The sequence below is a fragment of the Passer domesticus genome, chromosome 19 (genome assembly GCF_036417665.1).
Source record: "Passer domesticus isolate bPasDom1 chromosome 19, bPasDom1.hap1, whole genome shotgun sequence".
Classification (NCBI taxonomy): domain Eukaryota; kingdom Metazoa; phylum Chordata; class Aves; order Passeriformes; family Passeridae; genus Passer; species Passer domesticus.
Genome location: NC_087492.1, coordinates 9603841 through 9628100, shown reverse-complemented (window position 1 = coordinate 9628100; position 24260 = coordinate 9603841). Strand labels below are relative to the sequence as shown.

At 53.6% G+C, this 24260-nt stretch overlaps 2 protein-coding genes and 1 long non-coding RNA gene across 4 annotated transcripts in view; 2 read left to right on the top strand and 1 right to left on the bottom strand.

Moving 5' to 3' along the window:
* Positions 1-24260, top strand: part of LOC135283848 (uncharacterized) — a 250559-nt gene that overhangs the window by 3936 nt on the left and 222363 nt on the right. The window lies entirely within an intron of this gene.
* LOC135283843 (glutamine-rich protein 2-like) overlaps positions 1-24260 on the bottom strand; it is a 160841-nt gene that overhangs the window by 28451 nt on the left and 108130 nt on the right. The window lies entirely within an intron of this gene.
* Positions 16876-17715, top strand: LOC135283876 (uncharacterized). Its single transcript, XR_010349488.1, has 3 exons — positions 16876-16982; positions 17171-17262; positions 17404-17715. It is a non-coding gene; the product is annotated as an uncharacterized LOC135283876 (long non-coding RNA).

Genomic DNA, 24260 nt, shown 5'->3' with positions numbered 1-24260 from the left:
TCACCCTCCTCAGGCAGCTGCCAGTGCCTTTCACGTGCCTGTCCTGTGACCGCATGCTCACCGTGCAGGTTCCTGGCCAGTGAGTAGCACCAGGGCATGGGGGCAGCGGGGCTGGCATGGGGGAGATGGGTGCCAGCAGTGACCCTGCTGGGCACAGGGGTGCCAGTGTCTGCTGGGGAGGGGCTGATGTGGGGAGCCCCCTCTGCAGCCCTGCCCATCAGCAGGGGCTGTGGGCACTCATCCCAAGGGCTACAGGCAGCGGGATGCCATGGGGTACAATCCCATGGGTTTGTGGGTGCCTCCTCTAACAGGAACAGGTTGTTTGTCCCCTGTCACACCCCTGTGACTCCTGCCTTCCCCAGGTCCTCCGAGACACTGCCTTATTTGCAGCCAATGCCCCCCAGCAAGGAACCACAGCACAGCCAAAGGTAAGGGCCCTGAGGACACATCCCTGGCTCCTGGGGTGCAGCGTAGCCCTGCCACAGCAAGGAGGGCTCTGCACCTGGGCTGGGGCAGAGGAGCCTGGTGGGGCTGGGCAGAGCTGGGGATCAGAAGGCAGCTGTGGAGGGCCAGTGCTTGCCCCACGTCTGGGGGGTTTTGCATTCCTTGCCTTGCCCTGCCCTGTCTCACCCACATCTCTGTCCCAAGGTTGCTGAAAGCACATCTGATGAGCTGTGTCTGTTTTCAATTTGAGCTCAAGCTTGGTGGGGAGTTGTGTGCTTCCTGTGAAAGGAGTTCCCAAAACCAAGCCCTGCAGCTGGGACAGGCCAGCTCCTGCCAGCTGGTGTCCTGTGCACAGGGACCTGCCACGGCCATGGCCAGCACACCTGGCTGTGGGGACAGAGCCAGCAGATCCAGCCGGGTGGATGGGCTTGGGGCTCCTGCAGCTGGTGGACAGGAGCTGGCAGGGACATGTCCCTGCAGGCAGCACTGCCCGTCCCCTCCCTGGCACAGCAGGGTGGTGCCCAGGGTGCCACAGGGCTGGGCACTGAGGATCCTCTGCCCCATCCCACAGGAGGCAGTTGGTCAATGGCAGGGTCCCCCGTGTGCCGCAGAGCTCTGGGGACCATCAGAGCCGCAGCTCCACCATGCAGAACATCAAGGCTTCTCCATATACAAGTGCAGAGCTGCAGCGTCTCCTGGTACTCCACAACAAGGTAGGCATGATGAAGGTGGGGACACAGAATGGCGACTGAGGCTTGATGGCATTGCTGACTATCCAGCGGCAATCTGTGCCTTCAGTTCCCAGGGAGACCTGGGTTGGGAGGTTCATTGGGGGATGCTGGATTGGGCCCTGCATTGCAGCCAGCTGCCCTCTCCTCCTCAGCCCAGTGTGACCCTGCTGCAGCCCAGTGACGGACACATCCCGAGGAGCCGTAATGACCAGCATCGTATGGCAATCAGGACAGAGGACTCATCAGGTTTGGCCCCGTTAGGGCATGGGGGATAATGAACAGGGGGCTGATTATCTGCTGGGTACGGGCTGTAGAATGAATAAGGCTCTGTGTGCAGATCTGGCTAATGTGGCATGGGTATTTTGCGTCTGGGGTAAGAAGGAAGGGGCAGAATGGATTGGGAGGACTGGTACATGGGGTAACTGAGCTTGGAGCTGGAGTGAGGTGGGAAAATGGCCATGGCCAGTGTGGGACAAGTGCTTGAGTTCTGGTGGGTGGGGCCAGCACCTGTGGCAGCTCACACTCACTTCACCCCCAGGCCCTGCCGCCTCACGAGAGCACCAGCCACGAACAGCTCCCCGACAGGTCTCACGGGCCCCAGGGCTCGACCAGCCTCTCCAGTCCTGCCGGACATCAACAGCCCCCAGCCACATGGACAGGACTCATCACCCAGTCCTCGACCTGGGACATCTTGTCCGAAGCGAGAAACGCCTGTAACAACAGTCATCAGAAAAATGATATTTTAGTTGTATTAAGTTAGTATATAATTAGTTAAGTAGCGTTAAGTTATCTTGTTAATAAAAACCTTTAAAATTACAGGCCAGGCCTTGTCTCACCAGCCTCTCTCTTCCCCGCTCTCCCTGGTGCCCCTTCAGCTCCTTGCCCCTGCTGTGGCTCTGCCTCCGGGCCAGCCCTGCTGCTGCTGCTGGTCAGGGCAGAGAGTCTCCATGGGTGAAGCCCAACAGCAGTTAGAATGCAAAGTAATGAAGAGAATGATGGCATTGAGAATGGATGACCATTGATTCCTTTGTTTGCAAAAAACAGATAACTAAGTCAAAATTTTTTCTGTGTGTGTGGCTCGAACTATCCGCTCCACTCGTCCTGAGAAGAATAAAGTAACGCCCAACTTGCCAAAACTAAAAGGATAGTGTTTGAGGATTTCATTTATCCTGGTTTTGGTGACAGTTGCTAATGACCCAGGTGGAACTTTCCTCCTTCTTTTGCTCCATGGATTGATGGGATCGAGAGGACTCCGGTGCACTCCAAAGATTTTTCCGGAAGATCCTCTGATGCCCTAATCCAGTGGGTTCAAGGCAAAGAGCCCTGGGATTTTAGGAAGGTCGTTCAGACACACTGTTAACTCCAGGTGGAGGAATTGTGGTAATGGCAAAAGTGGGGGAAGAGGCTGAGAGAGGGCATGCTCAGAATGTTCAGCAGGGAATGCTGGACAAGTATTTCCCGCCTGCACATCCCTGGTGGGAGGAGGGGGAAAACACTGTCACTGTGTTGGTGTGCACCAATGGAATTCCAGGGAAATCAAGACACTGGAACCAGTAAGGATTCAGTTGGAGCCTGATGGAAGACTGGTCAGGCAGAACAATTATTCTTTGAAGTTAGAAGGTAGAAGAGGGTTAGAAGAATGAATTGCTAAATTTTGGAAGATGGATCACTAAGGGAATGTGAGTCACAATATAGCACTCCTCTCCTGCCAGTAAAGGAAGCACACACTAAGGAACACAGACCAGTACAAGATGTCAGAGCTGTGAAGGAAATAGTGTGAGACTGGTGTGAGACCCAATGGTAGCAAGTCCTTATACACTTTTCACCTCAAATAAGGAAACTGATGAGTCCACTGTTGTGGATGTTAAGGATGATTCTTTCTGCATTGCCCTTGAAACTGAAAGTCAACTCGAATGGAAAGTTCCTTGACGGGCCATGAAAACCAATTGAGGTGCACTGTTCTTCCTCCAGGGTTCAAAAATCACCCCACATTATTTGAGAAATGTCTCAATTTGAGACAAGTTAGGAGGAAACATCTCCTCTAAAGAAAACAGGTTTCAGCACGCCCTCCTTCCCACAGCAAGGAATTTTTTTTGGAGGAAATTGAACAAAGCTGTTTATTTAACACACAGTGTGCAGGCAGGCATGGGAAAAAGAATGAATAATGTTAGATATTCAAGCCTTCTCATTGTGGGGTAGGCTGGTGGATTCAGAGCTCTTTCTGTAGGCGTGGCTCGGCTCCTCCCGAGTCCAGAGCCGAGATGTGCATCCCAGGGCCTCCCCTGCGGGCCAAGGCACAGGGCTGCCGGCGATGTTCTACTGCTTCAGACCAGGGAAAAGCAAAAACCGTTCCAGGAGAAGAAGCCACAGTCCTGGAAAGACTTCTGCCATTGTCAAAGAAACGACAAGCCAGCTGAAAGCCGAGATGTACTCCCTCTGTCTGTGCTGCACAACACATCTGAGGGAGCCTGGGGCAGGATGTTGGAAAACCATACCAAAAGAATTCCACTGGCTTTGCACCCCTCTCTCAGACCCAGCTTAAAGTTACAGGACCCATGTCTGGGCATAAAGCAGACAATAGGAGACACAGTATCATGCTGTCACCCTGTCATGGTTTGACTCTGCCACAGTGCCAGTGCCTCCATGAATATACACTTTCTCTGGTGGCTTCTGTGTGATGTGATCAGGAACAGAGCAAAGCAGGCTCCAACTCAGGAATAAAGGAAACAAAATTTATTAATTACAACATCTAAAAAGGAACAAACACAAAACTAAGAATGAAAACCCTCCAAATACATTCCTCCTCCTCCCCTCCATTTTCTCCACAGAATGAAATAACACCATAGATTTCCAGGCCATCACCATCTCTCACATAATCAGTCCATCATCACCCCTCAAATAATCAACCCTCAAATCCATCAGGGAGAGAGGAGTCCCCCCTTGCAACATAGGCTTCCCCCAGAAACACAATTGAAACCTCTTGTGTTTCCGTGTCACTCGTGGCACCACCCAGAGAACATCGGCCCTCGTGACTTCTTCCCTCCATGTCCAGTGCTCTCACCACTGCACATGGGCCAGGACTGCTTTTAGGGTTCCCCGTTTAAGGATGCTCCACTCAGTTCCAAAAGCAGCAGTCTCTCAAATTCAGGACACCAGCCCCCCCCCAAATTTAAACCCCTGGGGCCGAGGGGCCTCATGAACAGAGATCTTCCCCTCCTGGAGACAGAGGGCATCCCACACCCTCCTCAGCCATCTCTGTTCACGCCACTGCTTCACTCTTGACTCCAAGGCATTGCCTCCCCCTAAATACAGTCTCTGAGTCACAGGAAGAACATGGGTCTGTCCATGGCCATACAAGAAAGAGTCCAGCTCAAGGCCAATCCATCATCTCTTCCCACCTAGGATTCTTCTCACCTCTTCTGACATCTCTCACGTGCACCAACTTTCCTCACACTTGCCCATTTCCTCATACTTCATATTTCTCTCCTCATTCTGATTTAGGAGGATCAGTATTTGTAAGGTATCCCTTATTTTACAAAGGGGTTAAAATCTGGGCCTCTGCCTGCCCAGAACTCCCACAGCTGCCGGGCACCTTCTCTCGCCGCATCCCCCACTTCTGGCTGGCCGTGCTGCCAGTCCATGATACCGAATTCCAAGGCAGCACAGGCACTGGTTCGCTCTCTCTCTGTCTCCCGTGGGGTAGGAGGGGGGCCCGATGCTTCTCAGGCTCCTCCACCCTTCCATCTTGCAAGGCCTTCACTCCCCTCCTCTGCCCGAGGCTCCGGCCTACCTCACCCGGCCGCATGGCTTCCCTCCCCCAGCCAGCCCCGGCTGGGCAGGGGAGCTCTGAGCTCCTTTACAGACTGAAACTAAGAGAGAGTTCTCCTGGCAGTTCTTGCTTTTAACCCCCTGTGTTCTCAGAGGCGGTCCATACCTTCGGTGGCCAAACCAGGTGCCAATATTCAAATCCAAGCACTGACTGGTTTGACCACAACCTCCCAAAAAACTCACTTCCGTCTTAACCCACGACACACCCCAAGACAAAAACCAATTGACAAAAGAATTGGAGGTACGGTGTTGCGCTTTGAATTTATCTTATTGATTCCTTTTTAAGTGCGTCGTTCTGTCCTCGTGCCCTCATGTTCTCCCTGAGATGGTTTACTCCTGGGTTTTACCCTCCCTCAAAGCTGCCCCTCATGTCATTCTCCACCCCTGGTTCCAGCTTTTTCCCTGCCTGTCAAGGCAACCGAGCCCCTTATTCCTGAACCTTCTCTGCCCCTTAACTCTCGGGCCAATCCCTGTTCGCAACATTCCTTTGGAATCCCCCTACTCCTGGAAGCCCCATTGGCGCATGTGAGCCATCCTCTGCACCCTCCTACCCCAACTGGCCCCAGATGCTTGATGTAATCCCCTCACTCCTCCCCTGAGGATTCCCTATTGGTTTGCTGTTTGTATCCACCCCCTGATTTGTATCTGTACAAAGCCCCTTGCACAGGAGTGCCTGGGGCTCTTTGTGTGAGCTCCTTTCACCTGGAATAAGCTGTTCCTTGTGGAACATCTAGACAGACAGCTTTCTCCTCTGCCTGGTTCCTGATGTGGCTTCTACCTGGCATCTTAGAGCAAGTGGCTGTAAAGGTTCTGTCTCTGGTAAATCCCCATACCCAGGCAGTTCCCTATTGCTGGTGGGGTGCTGGAGTTCTAAGAGCTGGCCAGGGCTCTGGCAGTCACTTCAGAATGGGAAAAGGAGAATGAAGATACCCCTTTGATGCAGTATGCAGGTGATACTTTAATTGCTAATGGAACTCAAGCGGGATGCATTGAAATGACTCTTAAGTTTCCTGAACATTCTGAGACAAGCCAGTTACAGGGTATCCAAGAAGAAGGCCCAAAGTGTCAAAGAAGTTCCCTAATGCCAAACCTACCTGAGGCTCATTTCCCAGGGACAGCAAAGCCTTGCAACCAAAAGGGTGGAGGGGATTTGTGAAACTCCAGAGCCAAGGTCTGTTTGCAAGTTAGGAATATTTCTAGGAATGGGTGGTTGGTGTGGGCTCAGGATTTTTAATTCTGGCCTATGGGTAAGACCTTTATATGAGACCCTGAGAATCGCCCAAGGAGGTGCTACACCAAGGAGGTGCTACAGTGGACCCCAGAATGCCAGAGGCTTTCAGAGACCCCAAGAGAGCTCTAATGCCAGCCCTGCACAGGCATTACCTGACTTGAGCAAGCCTCTTGAGCAGATTGTTCATGAGCACTGACGTGTTGCACTACGGGTGTTAGCTCAGAGGTTATGCACATGGAAAAGGGCCATAAGATATTTTTCCAAACAAGTGGACAGTGTAAGTTAAGGGATGTCCCTTAACTGCCTTTGACTTGGAGCAGGAGCTGTGCTTAAATCCAAGAAGCCCCGAATGGACCATGGGCCAGATAACGACTGCTCATGTTCCCCCCTTGGTCCTCTCTGTTCTAGAACACAAAGGAGGCCACCGGTGACCCCCAAGTTGAATGCTGAAGTATCAAGTTGTCTTGTTGGAGCAGGATGATGGGGAACTGCAGACAACTCCTTTGCCTTGCACCCAGCCACGTTCCTGGAATCTGTACCAGAAAGTCAAGAAGCCTCACAACATGCCTGTGTTCCAACGACTGAGCAGCTTCACTCCAGCAGAGGAGTTCCTCTGGTAGAAGATCCGGCCTGGGAATTGTCCACAGGTGGGAGCAGCTTTGTGAGCAAAGGAAAGCAGAAGTTTGGCTGTGCAGTAGGGCCCAATCCAAGCCGTCCCATTACCTCTTACCACCTCTGCACACAAGGCTGAGCTGCTCAGTCTATGGCAGCCTGGAATTGTCTCAGGGGAAGAATGGGAACACATGGGCTAATGCTAACCGTGCCTTTGGAGCAGTACCTGCCCATGGAGCTCTCTGGAACAAAGGAGGGCTCCTTTCAGCACAAGGATCCTCTGTCAAAGGTGGAGACATTACCAGACAATTACTAGAAAGTGTTCAGGTACCAGCCCAAGAAGCTCTCATGCATTGTAAAGCTCATCCATTAGGAAATACATCAGTTAGTGTAGGAAACCGACTGGCAGATAAAGCTGCTGAAGGGCTGGCAGAGAAAAGCATCCCGATAGTTGCTGCAACAAAATGTGTGACCTTTCTAATGTAACCCCAGAATAACAAGCCCAAGATAAAATGCTGGCAAAATTGAATGGCCCTGGATCTAAAATAGTATAGGTTTTGCCAAAAAGTTTTACTAAGTATTTTAATAGTAATTATTGCATTTTAGTGTCTTAAGTCTTTCTAAATATCCAATGACTTAAGAGGAAGTAGTCCTAAAAGAAATAAGGTCTCTTATAAAGGGGGGATGTGTTGGAAATGATATAACTTTCTAATTTGAGATTCCTATTATTTGTTTTCATTAAGTCTGTTAATAATGGTTTCACTTAATCATAAGCAGTGCAGTTTTCCACAGGAGCATGTAGCAAGACTTTATACAAACTGCTGTTAGTGGAACACTATTTGGGAAAATTACTGAACTTTTAAGTTTTGCTAGATAACCTTGACATGATTCAGTGAACAAAGATTGGGGTAGAGAAATGGGGCTGAGAACTGGACACCAGGAATGCAGAATTTGTAGAGTGTGAGGACAAGGTGTGGAAACCAGAGGTAAAGAAGAAATGAACAAGGAGAATTCTGCTCTTACTGTCGTGAAAACAATATCTGGAAAAAAACTATACATAATAAAAAGACTGAAAAGTGGACCAATTAACATTGTTATCACAACCAGAAAGAAATAAATGCTTTAATTTTCATATTAGGGATTTTTTTCATATTAGGGATTAGGCATTCTTTACTGCAAAGCCAGATGTATGGGGGATGGCTGCACAGAGAGTACATGCTGTGTACAGGAAAAGCCCCTGTTGAAATACTGTATTTGTCATCATATTCATAACTATTCTCAGAAGAAACACACATATGGCAATAATTTCCCCCAAGACATGAATATACATTCCTCCCCTCAGCACATGCACTCTTCTGCCCTGGGAGTCTCCATGGCAGTCTCGGGTGGTCGGTGAACCCACAGTCATACCTGACCACGTGGTGAAATGGTGCTTCTTTGCAAATGAGGAGAAAAGTTGGTATAGCTGGCTGGGTATTTAATTAGTGAAAGCTTAGATCGATGGGCTGTAGATTGACTCCCCTCCTTGGTAAAAGTTTCTCCTGCTTTTGATGGTGTGGTTCCACGGACTTGGCAAAATGAGCATAGTGTGGAGCCCGCCAGGAGCAAGCAATTGTTCATCTGGCAGCAGCATGAGAATTGAGAAATCAATAACAAATGGATGATAGGAGATTAATGAATGAAGAGAAATATGTAATTTACAGGCAATGAGCATTAACTTGTTTTGCTGAAAATACATAGTGAAAAGTTTAGAGAGTGGGTGTGCATTCTGAGTGGAGCTACTCCCACGTACCCCAGTGCTGGGAATAAAGTAATGCCTGATAACTAATAGTAAAAATTGTGTAGGACACTTTGATTTATCCCACTGTTTTCAGATGCAGTGGGAAAAGGCTCTGCGTGTCTTTCAGGAAGTTTTTATTTACCTAATAGAAGGAAAATGTTATTTCTCGGACAACAATTGTCCCAGAGTTTACTCTCTGCTCATGAGACGTCCCTGGTGAAGCACTGGGTTCCCAGTCCTGTCCAGCTACTTGAGGGCTGTCGAAGTCTCCCGGGGCTGGAGTGGCTGGAGGAGCCCTGGTGCCCTGGAGACGTGTCGGGGGGCCGTGCCTGGCCGGTGATGCCGAGAGGTGGCAGGGCCTGGGGGGAGAGGCAAGGCTGAGCCCCCAGGCCCCGGGGCTGCCCTGTCTGGGTCAGCTCAGCCAGCTCAGAACGGGGCAGCAGGAGGGTCACCTGCTTGGCCAGAGACCCGCAGGGAGCAGGTGCAGACCCAGCAGACAGCCAGTCTCTTGTCCCCCTGCTCCCCGTGCCCTGACAGGGCCACACCTGGCTCATCCAGTGTCCTGGTCACCACAGGAAGCTGGTCATTGCGGCCCCTCGGCATGTGTCCACCCCTGCCCAGCAGCTGGGCCACTCTGGGCTGGGAAGGAGAGAGCAGCTGGCTGAAAGGCAGGGTCCAGTCCAGCATTCCCTAGCAACCCTCCCAAAGCAGCTCTGCCCGAGGAAACTGAAGGCACAAATTCACCCAGGATCCTCAGCATCGTCCAGCCCGCCCCCAGTACACGTGCCATGTCCTCACCTTCATCATCCCTACCTTGTTGGGGCGGGTCACGAGTCCCTGCAGAAATGCACTGGTACGGGGAGAATGCTGAACAGGTGGCAGTTTGAAACTGCTGCTCTGATGGTCCCCAGAGCTCTGTGGCACATGGGAGCCACCGCCACGGACCACTGGCCTCCTGTGGGATGGGGCAGAGGATCCTCAGGGCCCAGCCCTGTGGCACCCTGGGCACCACCCTGCTGTGCCAGGGAGGGGACTGGCAGTGCTGCCTGCAGGGACATGTCCCTGCCAGCTCCTGTGCACCTGCTGCAGGAGCCCCAAGCCCATCCACCCGGCCGGATCTGCTGGCTCTGTCCCCACGGCCAGGTGTGCTGGCCATGGCCGTGGCAGGTCCCTGTGCACAGGACACCAGCTGGCAGGAGCTGGCCTGTCCCAGCTGCAGGGCTTGGTTTTGGGAACTCCTTTCACAGGAAGCACACAACTCCCCACCAAGCGTGAGCTCAAATTGAAAACAGACACAGCTCATCAGATGTGCTTTCAGCAACCTTGGGACAGAGATGTGGGTGAGACAGGGCAGGGCAAGGCAAGGAATGCAAAACCCCCCAGACGTGGGGCAAGCACTGGCCCTCCACAGCTGCCTTCTGCTCCCCAACTCTGCCCAGCCCCGCCAGGCTCCTCTGCCCCAGCCCAGGTGCAGAGCCCTCCTTGCTGTGGCAGGGCTACGCTGCACCCCAGGAGCCAGGGATGTGTCCTCAGGTGTTGTATTGTGTTTATTGGGTATGGTTTTGTTGAGCTGTACATTTGGTTTGCCCCATGTACCCCTAGAGTTACTATGGTCCTGCCCTGATCCCCTCTCTCCTTTTGATGGCCCGTTTGTCTAGTATCTCTCCTCCCCATATCCCCTGGCAACCTATGTATCCATCCCTTGTTCCCTCCGTGGGAAGGGAGTGCCCTGTCCGTCACTCGATGGCCCAGCCTTCCCATCTAGAATCTTCCACCCAGGGCATCAAGTGATTGGTTCAGGGACCAGGGCCCCTCCCTATGCTCTCTCCTATTGGTTTTCCCATTGTGTCTGTCACCCACACCTGACATCCCTCTGTTTCCCCATTGGTTGTTCACCCCTCTTTAAAAACCATTGTCAAGCCCCAGTTTGGGGTCTTCAGTTGGTAGAATTCCCTGGTGACAATAAACCGGACTGAGCTACCTCTGAAGTCCGTCTCTTTACTCCTGCGGGTTGCAGCACTCTTTCGCTACTGCGGGTCCTCATCATCCCAAGGCTGAAAGCCTTAGGCGGTCTCCAAACCCGACCCGGGAACAGGGGAGTGCCCCAGTGCTGCAGGCAGTGCTGGCCGCAGCCTGCCGGGATTTGGCTTGAGGCCAGCCGCCGCTGCACTCAGGGCCCATACCTTTGGCTGTGCTGTGGCTCCTTGTTGGGGGGCATTGGCTGCAAATACGGCAGTGTCTCGGGGTACCTGGGGAGGGCAGGAGTCACAGGGGTGTGACAGGGGACCAACAACCTGTGCCTGTTGGAGGCGGCACCCACAAACCCATGGGATTGTACCCCATGGCATCCCGCTGCCTGTAGCCCTTGGGATGAGTGCCCACAGCCCCTGCTGATGGGCAGGGCTGCAGAGGGGGCTCCCCACATCAGCCCCTCCCCAGCAGACACTGGCACCCCTGTGCCCAGCAGGGTCACTGCTGGCACCCATCTCCCCCATGCCAGCCCCGCTGCCCCCGTGCCCTGGTGCTACTCACTGGCCAGGAACCTGCACGGTGAGCATGCGGTCACAGGACAGGCACGTGAAAGGCACTGGCAGCTGCCTGAGGAGGGTGAGGGAAGAGGGCTGGCTGAGCTCCTGGGGCCACAGCCCTGCAGCACACAGGCAGCAGCTGGCGGGCAGCAGCCAGGCGCTGGGCAGCTCACGGCACAGGGTCACGGCGTTTGCAGGCTGAACTGTGGGCTCTTGAGCCTCTTTCTCCCCATCCCCAAGGTGCTGGCTGAGGCCAGGGGAAGGCCACAGGCACCCATGTCACCATCCCAAGCAGCCCCTGCAGCGCTTGCAGCCCCTCTCGGGCACCAAAGTCCCCTGTGTGCATGGCAGGAGGGCAGGGCATGATCCAGCTCTGGGACACGGCGTGTCACAGCCCTGCCTGGGAGGAGCAGTTGCCCTCTCCCAGCCTGGCTTCTGGGAGCCTTTGCACCCACAGCCCCATTTTGCTTTGGGAGGGCTCTGTCCTGTAGGTGCCCTCTCCTTGTTCTTCCTTGCCTGTGTGCAACCTGCTGCTGGTGGAAGGAGAAGGTGCAGCTGCTTCATCAGCTTCCCTGAGGTTCATTTAGCAGTGGAATTGGTGCCGTGGCAGGGGACCAGAGGGGCAGTGTGTGGGAGAGCTGGAGGGAATGGGATCATCGCTGTCCCCAAAAAGCCATCAGTGTCTCCATCACACTCACTTCTTAATCCCAGCGGCGTTTTCACGCCTCAACCTGTTCTCGAGAGCCTCCATGTTCCTGTTCCAGGAGCCAGCTGGAAAGGACTCGACCAGCCTCTCCAGCCACACTGGACATCAACAGCCCCCAGCCCGATGGACAGGACTCAGCACCCAGTGCTCGACCTGGCACATCTGGTCAGAAGCAAGAAACGCCTGAGACAGCAGTCATCAGAATGATGACTTTTTAGTTTTATTAAGTTAGTTAATAATTAGCGTTCAGTTATTTAGTTAATAAAAACCCTTAAAATTCCAGGCCGGGCCTTGTCTCACCAGCCTCTCTCCTCCCCGCTCTCCCTGGGGCTCCTTCAGCTCCTTGCCCCTGCTGTGGCTCTGCCTCCGGGCTGAGCAGGTCGAGCCCGGGCCAGCCCTGAGGCTGCTGCTGCTCCCGTGGCGGCTGCGGGGCAGCTCCGAGGCTCCGGGCCCGCTGCGGCAGCAGGAGCAGCGCTGCAGAGCCCGCGGCCCTGAGGGGCTGGCAAGCCACGGGCAGATGGCCATGGGGCCCGGCGGGCACTGCTGGCGCTGCTGCTCTCGGCTGCCGCCTGAAATCCTTACAGGCAGCCCTGACGCCGACTCAGGAGCCGCCTGGAGCCGTGCCCGAGGGCTGGCCCCGGCCCCCAAGTGCGCACTCGTCCCCTCATCTCTGCACTGGCACATCCCGAGCTCGTGTGGCAGCTTCCTCCTCCTCCTCCTCCTTTCTGAGGGGCAGCGTCAGGGGCTGGCCCAGCGGCTTTCCTCCCGCACTGCGGCAGCCCCTTGCCCACAGCTCCTGTCAGCAGCCGGAGCTGCTTTCCTTTCCAGCCGGGCAGCCCCGCCGTGTCCCGCAGCCTGCGCCGGATCCTGCCCAGTGCCGGCGAGACCCGGCGGCTGGGCCCGGCCGTGCCGGGCAAGAGCAGCTCCCTAGGCGGGGGAGCACAGGGGGACATGGGGGGACACACGGGGGACACACGGCGGGCAGCGCTTCCCCGTGTCCCCATTGCCGCAGAGCAGCGCCGTGTGCCGGGGCTGGCACGGAGCCCAGCACCCAGGAATGTCTGTGCTCTGACGGGAGAAAGGACACTGCAGGCATGCTTCTCACTCACCATGGCGTGCAGCAATAAAACCTTCGGCCAGTTGATGGCAGTTCATGGCAGTTCATGGCAGTTCATGGCAGTTAATGTGGCAGTCAGTGGTACCTTGAGAGCGCAGTAACAAATCAAGGCGGCCCAAGGTATTGATGGGGCTCTGTGGACACCTAAAGTAGAACGTGTCATAAATGCTTATGGGTAATAAAGAAATAAATAAATAAATGCCGTGGGTAATAAATACTTACACCATCTGGAACCATGCCTGCACTTTGGTGGAGCTCTCCCCTCTGCATGCACAGCTGTAGTTGGGCTTCACAATAAAGAAATGCCTGATTCTGAATACTGCATTTTTGTTAATTTTTATTGCTGAATTTCGGTGACAGGTGACCTCCACCATTGTCCATCCTGGAGCAGGGCCAGGGCGAGGGACAGTGCACGCTGCTGCCCTGCCCAGAGCTGGCTGGGTACTGTACATGTGCACATAACTCCCGATGTCCTGGGGTCCTACTACCATTTTCCTTCAGAACACTCTCTGAAGCACTAGAGGGAGATTTCTTGAAGATGTTTAGGCTTTGTGTGTGCACAAAACGGCCTGGTGAAGCCAAAATGAGCAGGAAAGCAAGGAGCAGAAGACACTGAGCTGGTAGAAAGGGACAAGAAGAAAAGAAGAAATGTGACCATCCCTCCCGTGGCACCAGCACTGCAGTTAACAGCAGCCTGTGAGCTGCAGGAGGGCACCGAGCATGCTGGGCAGCATCAGCCTGCTCCCTGCTTGCCAGAGGGGTGGACAACCTGCCCTTTCCCCCTGGATCTGCTGTGGACAAGTCAAACACGGGGTAGTTTTGGGCAGGGCAAAGCAGCCAACGACTGCGTGAGCCAAGTTTCACTCCTGGTCCCTGGGGCAGGGGCCTGGCTGGGCTGAGCCAGACGACAGGGCATGAGCAGCTGGTGCTCAGAGGTGGCAAGTGCCCCTGAAGGGCACCGGTGCCACTGCTCCCCATCAGCGTGCAAGAACCAGAGCATGGAGCCTCTCCCTCTTGCCGAGCTGCTCCCCCTTTGCTCTCCCCGTTGCTGGCACGGAGCGCCCACTCCCTGCCCTGTACTCACCCACTGCTCCCTGTGGAAATGCCCTCTGGAGCGCAGAGCTCTGCCCTGGCTGGTCACACGGAGGGATTTGTAGTGCCCTCTGTGCTGGGCGGGCTGAGTGGGTTCTCTGAATTAACTCCATCCTGTCCTTCTTTCACCCATACAGAAGACAACATCCACAGCCAAGGTCTCCAGCTGGAATGGAGCCTCCAAAGAAAAAAGTGAAGAAGGCAGACAAGCCAGCTTAATTCATGTTCTCCATTCTTAATTTATGTTCTGTATTAATGTTCTAAATTATTGGTTCTTCTTTTTTTATTCTAACTTCCTATTCCTGTTTCATTGTTCTTTATTCATTGTTCTTATTTCATGTTCATCATTCATTGTTCACTTCTTGTTCTTGTTGTTCTTCACTGCTCTTATTTCATCTTCCTATGTCTCTTACAAGACATATTTGAGCAATAAACAACACAGCACTGAAATGAACTTACTTTGCTCTACTTTTCCCTAGATGTGCTGCTTATTACAAGCCTTGTCATGTCCCTGGAGATTAACTTCACTTGGTCACTACTGCAGACAGTGCCTTTGATACTGGTTTTCTTTCTCATATTGTATGCAATAAACAGCTCAAGAAATTAGGGACAAGAGAAAATCATGAAGGGTGAAAAAAACAAATGGAGGCAATAGTGATTAGAGACCTTAAAGCTAAGAAGATGTGCCAGAGAGGATTTGCAGGTGTCTCCCATGTTCACATGTCGGACAAAGAAACAGCAGAAGGTGGCTGACAAGGTCAGCGTGCAGGAAATATATTCCCTTTCCATGTTGTCAGGTTTCCCAATGCTTGAAAGCCAATTTGAGAGTCCTCGATGGTTTATTTCCTCTGCCGGCTCATAAGTCAGCTCTGTATCCCCTCACCCAAAGGTTGCTGCTGTAGAGTTTTGAAGCAGGAAGGAGAAGGGGTGAACGGAGCGTGTTTTGGAAAGGGGCAGGTGGGGGTGGATGGCAGGTGTTCAAGGGAAGAACTTGGCTTGTCTTCCCACACAATCTTGGGGACACTGGCAGGAGAAATGATTTCATTGTCTTCTTTATGGACTGTCAAGCTGACATAAAACCTGACTTGGAGGAAATGGTACAAAGGCTTCACCCACGGAGACTCTCTGCCCTGAACTCCTGAGGAGAAAGGAGTCTGTGTCCCAACAACCCTACAGCTCAGCCAGGGGCTCACGGGGCTCCTCCTGCACCCCCAGCATGAGGAACAGCACCCCACTGCTTCCCTGGCAAAGGCTGATCCCAATGGATGCTCCAAACCTGGCCCTGGCTTTGCAGCAGTGAAGGAACTGGCTTAGGTGTAACACACATCTTCAATGGATAAAAAAGAAAGACAATGAGGCTGTACTCTCCTGGCAGACCTTGGAGCATGTTTTGGCAAATAAAAGGACTACAAAAGGGCTGGAGGTGGACTTTGCACAAGGGCCTGACATGGGAACAGCTTCACACTGAGAGAGGGGAGAGATCGGTGGGATATTGGGAAGAAATTCTTCCCTGTGAGCGTGGTGATGCCTTGCCACAGTCTGCACCATTCCTGGAAATGTCCAAGACCAGGTTAGGTGGCTCTTGTAGCAACCTGGTCTAGCGGAAAATGTTCCTTGACCTGTCCCTGACCGGGCCTGAAACGAGATGATCTTTTAGGTCCCTTCCAGCCCCAGCCATTCCAAGGCTCCATTAATCTATGACTTCATGAGTCTGGAACCCACTGTTCCCAGGAATGGAGTGGGGTGCGTTGCCTGGCAATGGAACTTGTGATGAGATGGGCCATGAGCAGTACAGGCTCCAGTCCTGCAAGGGATGAGGAAGGAGCCTGCTGGCTATGCCACCTTTTCTTTATTGCTTTTGCTCATTTCTTCTATCACGCCTTTTGTTTAACCCATTTGTCACCAATTTTGCTCATCCCTGACAGACCCAACTGGGCAGGAAGGCGTCTGACAAATCAGGGACAGAGTGTGTGCAGTCATGGCAACATCCCTGGACACACTCAGCCTCTCCCAGATGCTGGATCTCGCCATTGGGACACCCCAGAAGGGATCTGTTCACTTTGCAGCCATGAGAAAACTGCTGCAGGCTGTGCTGGAGCACCTGGACGTGCAGTACCTGACAAGTGAGGAGCCATGGCCAGGCCAGCTGAGTGGCCCCTCACTTGCTGATGTGGCCACTTACATAAAACAGATGAAGAAAGAGATGGAAGACTATAAGAAACACACGTCCAAGGTAGAGGCTCTTCCCCGCCCCTGGGCACTCCCCCAGCAGACAGCCCCTCTCTGCTTCCTCACACAGCCGTGCTTGGCTCTGCCCTCACTGCCCTGGCAGAGCCGCTGGCAGGGGCTCTTTGCTGTCTGGATGGGCTTCAGTGCTCTGGCACTGAGCCCGGCTGGGGCAGGTGGCACTGGGACTCTCCCTGCTCACCTGGCTGTGCCATGGGCTGCCCGTGGCAGGGTGGGGCTCTTTGGGGTGTTGCTGCCCTGGCCATCACCTCTGACATCCCTGATTCTTGAACTGCTTCACAGGTTCTTCGCGAGGAGATTGGTGGGATAAAGGCAGAACTCTCCCGCATATCAGAGGACATGAAGAAGTTCCAGGAGGCACAGGTGTGTGGTTCTCAAGGTCATATTTCCAACAGACTGTCTACAGACAAGTCTCTGACAATGCTTTCCCCTAGACCCTGATGGTTTCCCAGCATCAAGAGGAGATTGAAAAGTTAAAGGCTGGCCAGCGTCATGTGTCGGAGGAAATGAAGAAGGTCCTGACCCTCCCTGAGGCTCACTGCCACCACTGCTCTCTCCTAGGACATGACTCTCATCCAGGATCTGCGTGAGGAGGTTGACAAGATAAAGACAACACAGCTCCTCATGGAAGGAGACATAAAGAAGCTTAAGGAGTCTCTTGCCTTAGTGAGCTGTTGGGTCATGTAATCTTTGGGCTCTCATGGGGAACTTCAATGTGGCTCCACAATCAGTTTTTGGTGTCAGGGCCTCAGGCCCAGGTGGAGGACCGTGGGGCTGCCCATGCAGCTAAAGGGCCCACACTCTGGGACAACATGATGGCTGGGCCCTGACTCTACTGTCACTGTCCTTTCCAGATGAAGAAGCTGGAGGAAGACCTTAAAAAGCTGAGGGAGGATATAGCCAAGTGGAAAGAAGAGAGCAGTAAGGAGATCTCTCAACAAATTGAGTAAGAGGACAAGAGTGGGTTTCATACCCTGGGGGGCTGCAAGGGAGCCCAGATGGTCTGGCTGCATCCTGGTTTGTGGGCACAAGGTGCCCAGCAGCCCTGCAGGGGTAACCCTGCCCTTGCCCCCATCCCGCTGGCCAGGGCTTTGCGGCAGGAGACAAGGCGTGAGCTGCAGAAGATGGGAGAGCAGCAGGAGAGGAGGAATGCCATGCTGGAGCAGATGCTGAATGAGACAGCCGACCAGCTGAATGAGCAGGTGAGGTCCTGGGGGAGCACTCCCACCACTCCTGGCACGGTCCTGTTGCAGCTCCATGCCACATCTTCCTGCTCTGTTGTGCTTTGCTGTAATCTTATGGGAGAGCCAAACTGCCCAAATTGGCCTGGACCAGTCAGTGGCATGGACAGTAATTAAAGCCTTGACGCAAATGTCCTCTTGACATGGTGGGCTCATGGCCACTGAGTCGTGTGTGTTTACCCCTGTGGAGCAGACAGACCCCCCTTGGGTCAGCACCTTATGTTCTTCCATCCTGGGAGCAGGATCAGGAGCTGAGATAGCAAATGGAAGCCAAGTTTTTGGAGATCCAAAAAGACTTTGAGAAACTCAACTTTACATCAAAGAGCCTCCAAAAGGACTCTCAACAAAAGCAGAGGGATATCGAGGTGTGTGGCTGAAACCCACCCCATTTAGGGTCAGAGCATCCACCAGGAAGACTCCAGGTGGGGGACCACAAGGAATCTCCTGCTGACAACCTCCTCTCAGCACTGTGCTTGTTCCAAGCGCATTTCCCCGATGTTTTCTGGGTACGGGGAGAGGGGTGTGCTCCCGGCTCCTGGGGTGTGCCTCAAGAGGCAGCTCCAACCTTGCTGTGTCATGAGTTCCTTTCTGTGCTGAAAGATGCTGTTCCAGTCTCTGGAGAAGCTGCAGAAGGAGAAGGCAGATCAGCAGGACATGCTGGCAGCAATGGACATGGTACAGTCTAGAGGGGCCTCTGTACCAGCCCAGGGGCTCCCGGGCAGGGTGACAAATGCCCCTTGCCCTTGGGGGCTGGGGGGCAGAACTGGTGTGGGGAGGGAGATTTTCCTGAGCTCAGGGGGTCCCTCACCCTCCAGATGGTGGGACCAAGCTCACCAGGCTGACGGGGCAAATGGGGCCACAGCAGCCTGAAAGGGCCATGCTGGCCTGGGGGAAGCACTCCTCCCTCTCCCCTCACACACGCTGGCCCTGCCTGTCCTTCCTCATCCCTTTCCCCACCGCTCTCCTGCTCTTCCCCTCTGCTAGAAGGCGGACAAAGCTGCCTTGGGCAGCAAAGTCGATTACAACCACTTTGAAGAGAACATGGAGGAGCTGGTTGAGAGGATGGAGGAGTTGCAGAGCCAGATTTCAGGCCAGGAGCAGCACTGGAATAAGATGCAGCAGCAGATCAGTGATTCAATGGAGGAGAAGGTGAGGGGTAGCTCATCCCCACCTTGAGGAACTGGCACCTTTGGGACTTGGCAGCCTGAGGCAGCATCCCTCTGAGGATCCCCCTCCAGGCTTTTCCCGGGAGAGCTCCATGTCACCTCCTGGGGCAGCTGGCTGAGGCTGTGCACCTGTTCACAGCTGGATCGCCTGGAGCTGAAGACTTTCCGCAAACACCTGGAGGAGTCCTGGAACAGGAACATGGAGGCTCTCGAGAATAGGTTGAGGCGTGAAAACGCCGCTGGGATTAAGAAGTGAGTGTGACGGAGACACTGATGGCTTTGGGAACAGTGATGGTCCCATTCCCTCCAGCTCTCCCACACACTGCCCCTCTGGTCCCCTGCCACGGCACCAATTCCACTGCTAAATGAACCTCAGGGATGCTGATGAAGCACCCGCACCTTCTCCTTCCACCAGCAGCAGGTTGCACACAGGCAAGGACGAACAAGGAGAGGGCACCTGCAGGACAGAGCCCTCCCAAAGCAAAATGGGGCTGTGGGTGCAAAGGCTCCCAGAAGCCAGGCTGGGAGAGGGCAACTGCTCCTCCCAGGCAGGGCTGTGACACGCCGTGTCCCAGAGCTGGATCATGCCCTGCCCTCCTGCCATGCACACAGGGGACTTTGGTGCCCGAGAGGGGCTGCAAGCGCTGCAGGGGCTGCTTGGGATGGTGACATGGGTGCCTGTGGCCTTCCCCTGGCCTCAGCCAGCACCCTGGGGATGGGGAGAAAGAGGCTCAAGAGCCCACGGTTCAGCCCGCAAATGCCGTGACCCTGTGTCGTGAGCTGCCCAGCGCCTGGCTGCTGCCCGCCAGCTGCTGCCTGTGTGCTGCAGGGCTGTGGCCCCAGGAGCTCAGCCAGCCCTCTTCCCTCACCCTCCTCAGGCAGCTGCCAGTGCCTTTCACGTGCCTGTCCTGTGACCGCATGCTCACCGTGCAGGTTCCTGGCCAGTGAGTAGCACCAGGGCATGGGGGCAGCGGGGCTGGCATGGGGGAGATGGGTGCCAGCAGTGACCCTGCTGGGCACAGGGGTGCCAGTGTCTGCTGGGGAGGGGCTGATGTGGGGAGCCCCCTCTGCAGCCCTGCCCATCAGCAGGGGCTGTGGGCACTCATCCCAAGGGCTACAGGCAGCGGGATGCCATGGGGTACAATCCCATGGGTTTGTGGGTGCCGCCTCTAACAGGAACAGGTTGTTTGTCCCCTGTCACACCCCTGTGACTCCTGCCCTCCCCAGGTATCCTGAGACACTGCCTTATTTGCAGCCAATGCCCCCCAGCAAGGAGCCACAGCACAGCGAAAGGTAAGGGCCCTGAGGACACATCCCTGGCTCCTGGGGTGCAGCGTAGCCCTGCCACAGCAAGGAGGGCTCTGCACCTGGGCTGGGGCAGAGGAGCCTGGCGGGGCTGGGCAGAGCTGGGGAGCAGAAGGCAGCTGTGGAGGGCCAGTGCTTGCCCCACGTCTGGGGGGTTTTGCATTCCTTGCCTTGCCCTGCCCTGTCTCACCCACATCTCTGTCCCAAGGTTGCTGAAAGCACATCTGATGAGCTGTGTCTGTTTTCAATTTGAGCTCACGCTTGGTGGGGAGTTGTGTGCTTCCTGTGAAAGGAGTTCCCAAAACCAAGCCCTGCAGCTGGGTCAGACCATCTCCTGCCAGCTGGTGTCCTGTGCACAGGGACCTGCCACGGCCATGGCCAGCACACCTGGCCGTGGGGACAGAGCCAGCAGATCCAGCCGGGTGGATGGGCTTGGGGCTCCTGCAGCAGGTGGACAGGAGCTGGCAGGGACATGTCCCTGCAGGCAGCACTGCCAGTCCCCTCCCTGGCACAGCAGGGTGGTGCCCAGGGTGCCACAGGGCTGGGCACTGAGGATCCTCTGCCCCATCCCACAGGAGGCCAGTGGTCCGTGGCGGTGGCTCCCATGTGCCACAGAGCTCTGGCGACCATCAGAGCAGCAGTTTCAAACTGCCACCTGTTCAGCATTCTCCCCGTACCAGTGCATTTCTGCAGGGACTCGTGACCCGCCCCAACAAGGTAGGGATGATGAAGGTGAGGACATGGCACGTGTACTGGGGGCGGGCCGGGCGATGCTGAGGATCCTGGGTGAATTTGTGCCTTCAGTTTCCTCGGGCACAGCTGCTTTGGGAGGGTTGCTAGGCAATGCTGGACTGGACCCTGCCTTTCAGCCAGCTGCTCTCTCCTTCCCAGCCCAGAGTGACCCAGCTGCTGGGCAGGGGTGGACACGTGCCGAGGGGCCGCAATGACCAGCTTCCTGTGGTGACCAGGACACTGGATGAGCCAGGTGTGGCCCTGTCAGGGCACGGGGAGCAGGGGGACAAGAGACTGGCTGTCTGCTGGGTCTGCACCTGCTCCCTGCGGGTCTCTGGCCAAGCAGGTGACCCTCCTGCTGCCCCGTTCTGAGCTGGCTGAGCTGACCCAGACGGGGCAGCCCCGGGGCCTGGGGGCTCAGCCTTGCCTCTCCCCCCAGGCCCTGCCACCTCTCGGCATCACCGGCCAGGCACAGCCCCCCGACACGTCTCCAGGGCACCAGGGCTCCCCCAGCCACTCCAGCCCCGGGAGACTTCGACAGCCCTCAAGTAGCTGGACAGGACTGGGAACCCAGTGCTCCACCAGGGACGTCTCATCAGCAGAGAGTAAACTCTGGGACAATTGTTGTCCGAGAAATAACATTTTCATTGTATTACGTTAATAAAAAACCTTCTGAAAGACACACACAGCCTTTTCCCATTGCCTCTGAAAACATTGGGATAAACCAAAGTGTCCTACACTATTTTTACTATTAGTTATGAGGCATTACTTTATTCCCAGCTCTGGGGTACATAGGAATAGCTCCACTCAGAATGCACACCCACTCTCTAAACTTTTCACTGTGTATTTTCAGCAAAACAAGTTAATGCTCATTGCCTATAAATTACGTATTTCTCTTCATTCATTAATCTCCTATCATCCATTTGTTATTGATTTCTCAATTCTCATGCTGCTGCCAGATGAACAATTGCTTGCTCCTGGCGGGCTCCACACTATGCTCATTTTGCCAAGTCCATGGAACCACACCATCAAAAGCAGGAGAAACTTTTACCAAGGAGGGGAGTCAATCTACAGCCCGTCGATCTAAGCTTTCACTAATTAAATACCCAGCCAGCTATACCAACTTTTCTCCTCATTTGTAAAGAAGCACCATTTCACCACATGGTCAGGTATGACTGTGGGTTCACCGACCACCCGAGACTGCCATGGAGACTCCCAGGGCAGAAGAGTGCATGTGCTGAGGGGAGGGAATGTATATTCATGTCTTGGGGGAAATTATTGCCATATGTGTGTTTCTTCTGAGAATAGTTATGAATATGATGACAAATACAGTATTTCAACAGGGGCTTTTCCTGTACACAGCATGTACTCTCTGTGCAGCCATCCCCCATACATCTGGCTTTGCAGTAAAGAATGCCTAATCCCTAATATGAAATTCAAGTCTTTATTTCTTTCTGGTTGTGATAACAATGTTAATTGGTCCACTTTTAATTTAATTAGTCCAGATATTGTTTCCAGTACATTAAGAGTGGAATTCTCCTTGTTCGTTTCTTCTTTACCTCTGGTTTCCACACCTTGTCCTCACACTCTACAAATTCTGCATTCCTGGTGTCCAGTTCTCACCCCATTTCTCTATCCCAATCTTTTTTCACTGAATCACATCAAGTTCATTTAGCAAAACTTAAAAGTTCAGTTATTTTCCCAAATAATGTTCCACTAACAGCAGTTTGTATAAAGTCTTGCTACATGCTCCAGTGGAAAACTGCACTGCTTATGATTAAGTGAAGCCATTATTAACAGAGTTAATGAAAACAAATAACTGGAATAGAGAATTAAAAAGTTATATCATTTCCAACAATTCCCCCTTTTGAAACTATTCTTAATTATTTCGTTTAGGATTACTTCCATTAAATCATTGGATATTTAGAAAGACTTAAGACACTCAAATGCAATAATTCCTATTAAAATACTTAGTAAAACTTTTTGGCAAAACTTATACTATTTTAGATCCAGGGCCATTCTATTTTGCCAGCATTTTATCTTGGGCTTGTTATTCTGGGGTCACATCTGAAAGATCACACATTTTGTTGCAGCAACTATTAGGATGCTTTTCTCTGCCAGCCCTTTAGCAGCTTTATCTGCCAGTCAGTTTCCAACACTAACTGATGTATTTCCTAATGGATGAGCTTTACAATGCATGAGAGCCACTTGGGCTGGTACCTGAACACTTTCTAGTAATTGTCTGGTAGTGTCTCCACCTTTGACAGAGGATCCTTGTGCTGAAAGGAGCCCTCCTTTGTTCCAGAGAGCTCCATGGGCAGGTACTGCTCCAAAGGCATGGTTAGCATTAGCCCATGTGTTCCCATTCTTCCCCTGAGACAATTCCAGGCTGCCATAGACTGAGCAGCTCAGCCCTGTGTGCAGAGGTGGTAAGAGGTAATGGGACGGCTTGGATTGGGCCCTACTGCACAGCCAAACTCCTGCTTTCCTTTGCTCACAAAGCTGCTCCCACCTGTGGACAATTCCCAGGCCGGATCTTCTACCAGAGGATCTCCTCTGCTGGAGTGAAGCTGCTCAGTCGTTGGAAAACAGGCATGTTGTGAGGCTTCTTGACTTTCTGGTACAGATTCCAGGAACGTGGCTGGGTGCAAGGCAAAGGAGTTGTTTGCAGTTCCCCATCATCCTGCTCCAACAAGACAACTTGATACTTCAGCATTCGACTTGGGGGTCACCAGTGGCCTCCTTTGTGTCCTAGAACAGAGAGGACCAAGGGGGGAACATGAGCAGTCATTATCTGGCCCATGGTCCTGTCTGGGCTTCTTGGATTAAAGCGCAGCTCCTGCTCCAAGTCAAAGGCAGTTAAGGGACATCCCTTAACTTACACTGTCCACTTGTTTGGAAAAATATCTTATGGCCCTTTTCCATGTGCATAACCTCTGAGCTAACACCCGTAGTGCAACACGTCAGTGCTCATGAACAATCTGCTCAAGAGGCTTGCTCAAGTCAGGTAATGCCTGTGCAGGGCTGACATCAGAGCTCTCTTGGGGTCTCTGAAAGCCTCTGGCATTCTGGGGTCCACTGTAGCACCTCCTTGGTGTAGCACCTCCTTGGGCGATTCTCAGGGTCTCATATAAAGGTCTTACCCATAGGCCAGAATTAAAAATCCTGAGCCCGCACCAACCACCCATTCCTAGAAATATTCCTAACTTGCAAACAGACCTTGGCTCTGGAGTTTCACAAATCCCCTCCACCCTTTTGGTTGCAAGGCTTTGCTGTCCCTGGGAAATGAGCCTCAGGTAGGTTTGGCATTAGGGCACTTCTTTGACACTTTGGGCCTTCTTCTTGGATACCCTGTAACTGGCTTTCTCAGAATGTTCAGGTAACTTAAGAGTCATTTCAATGCATCCAGCTTGAGTTCCATTAGCTTCCGAGTTGCTGTCCGAGTTTTTCTCTACTCCCCCGGGCGGGGGAAGGAGGCTGCACCGGCCGAGCTGAAGGCA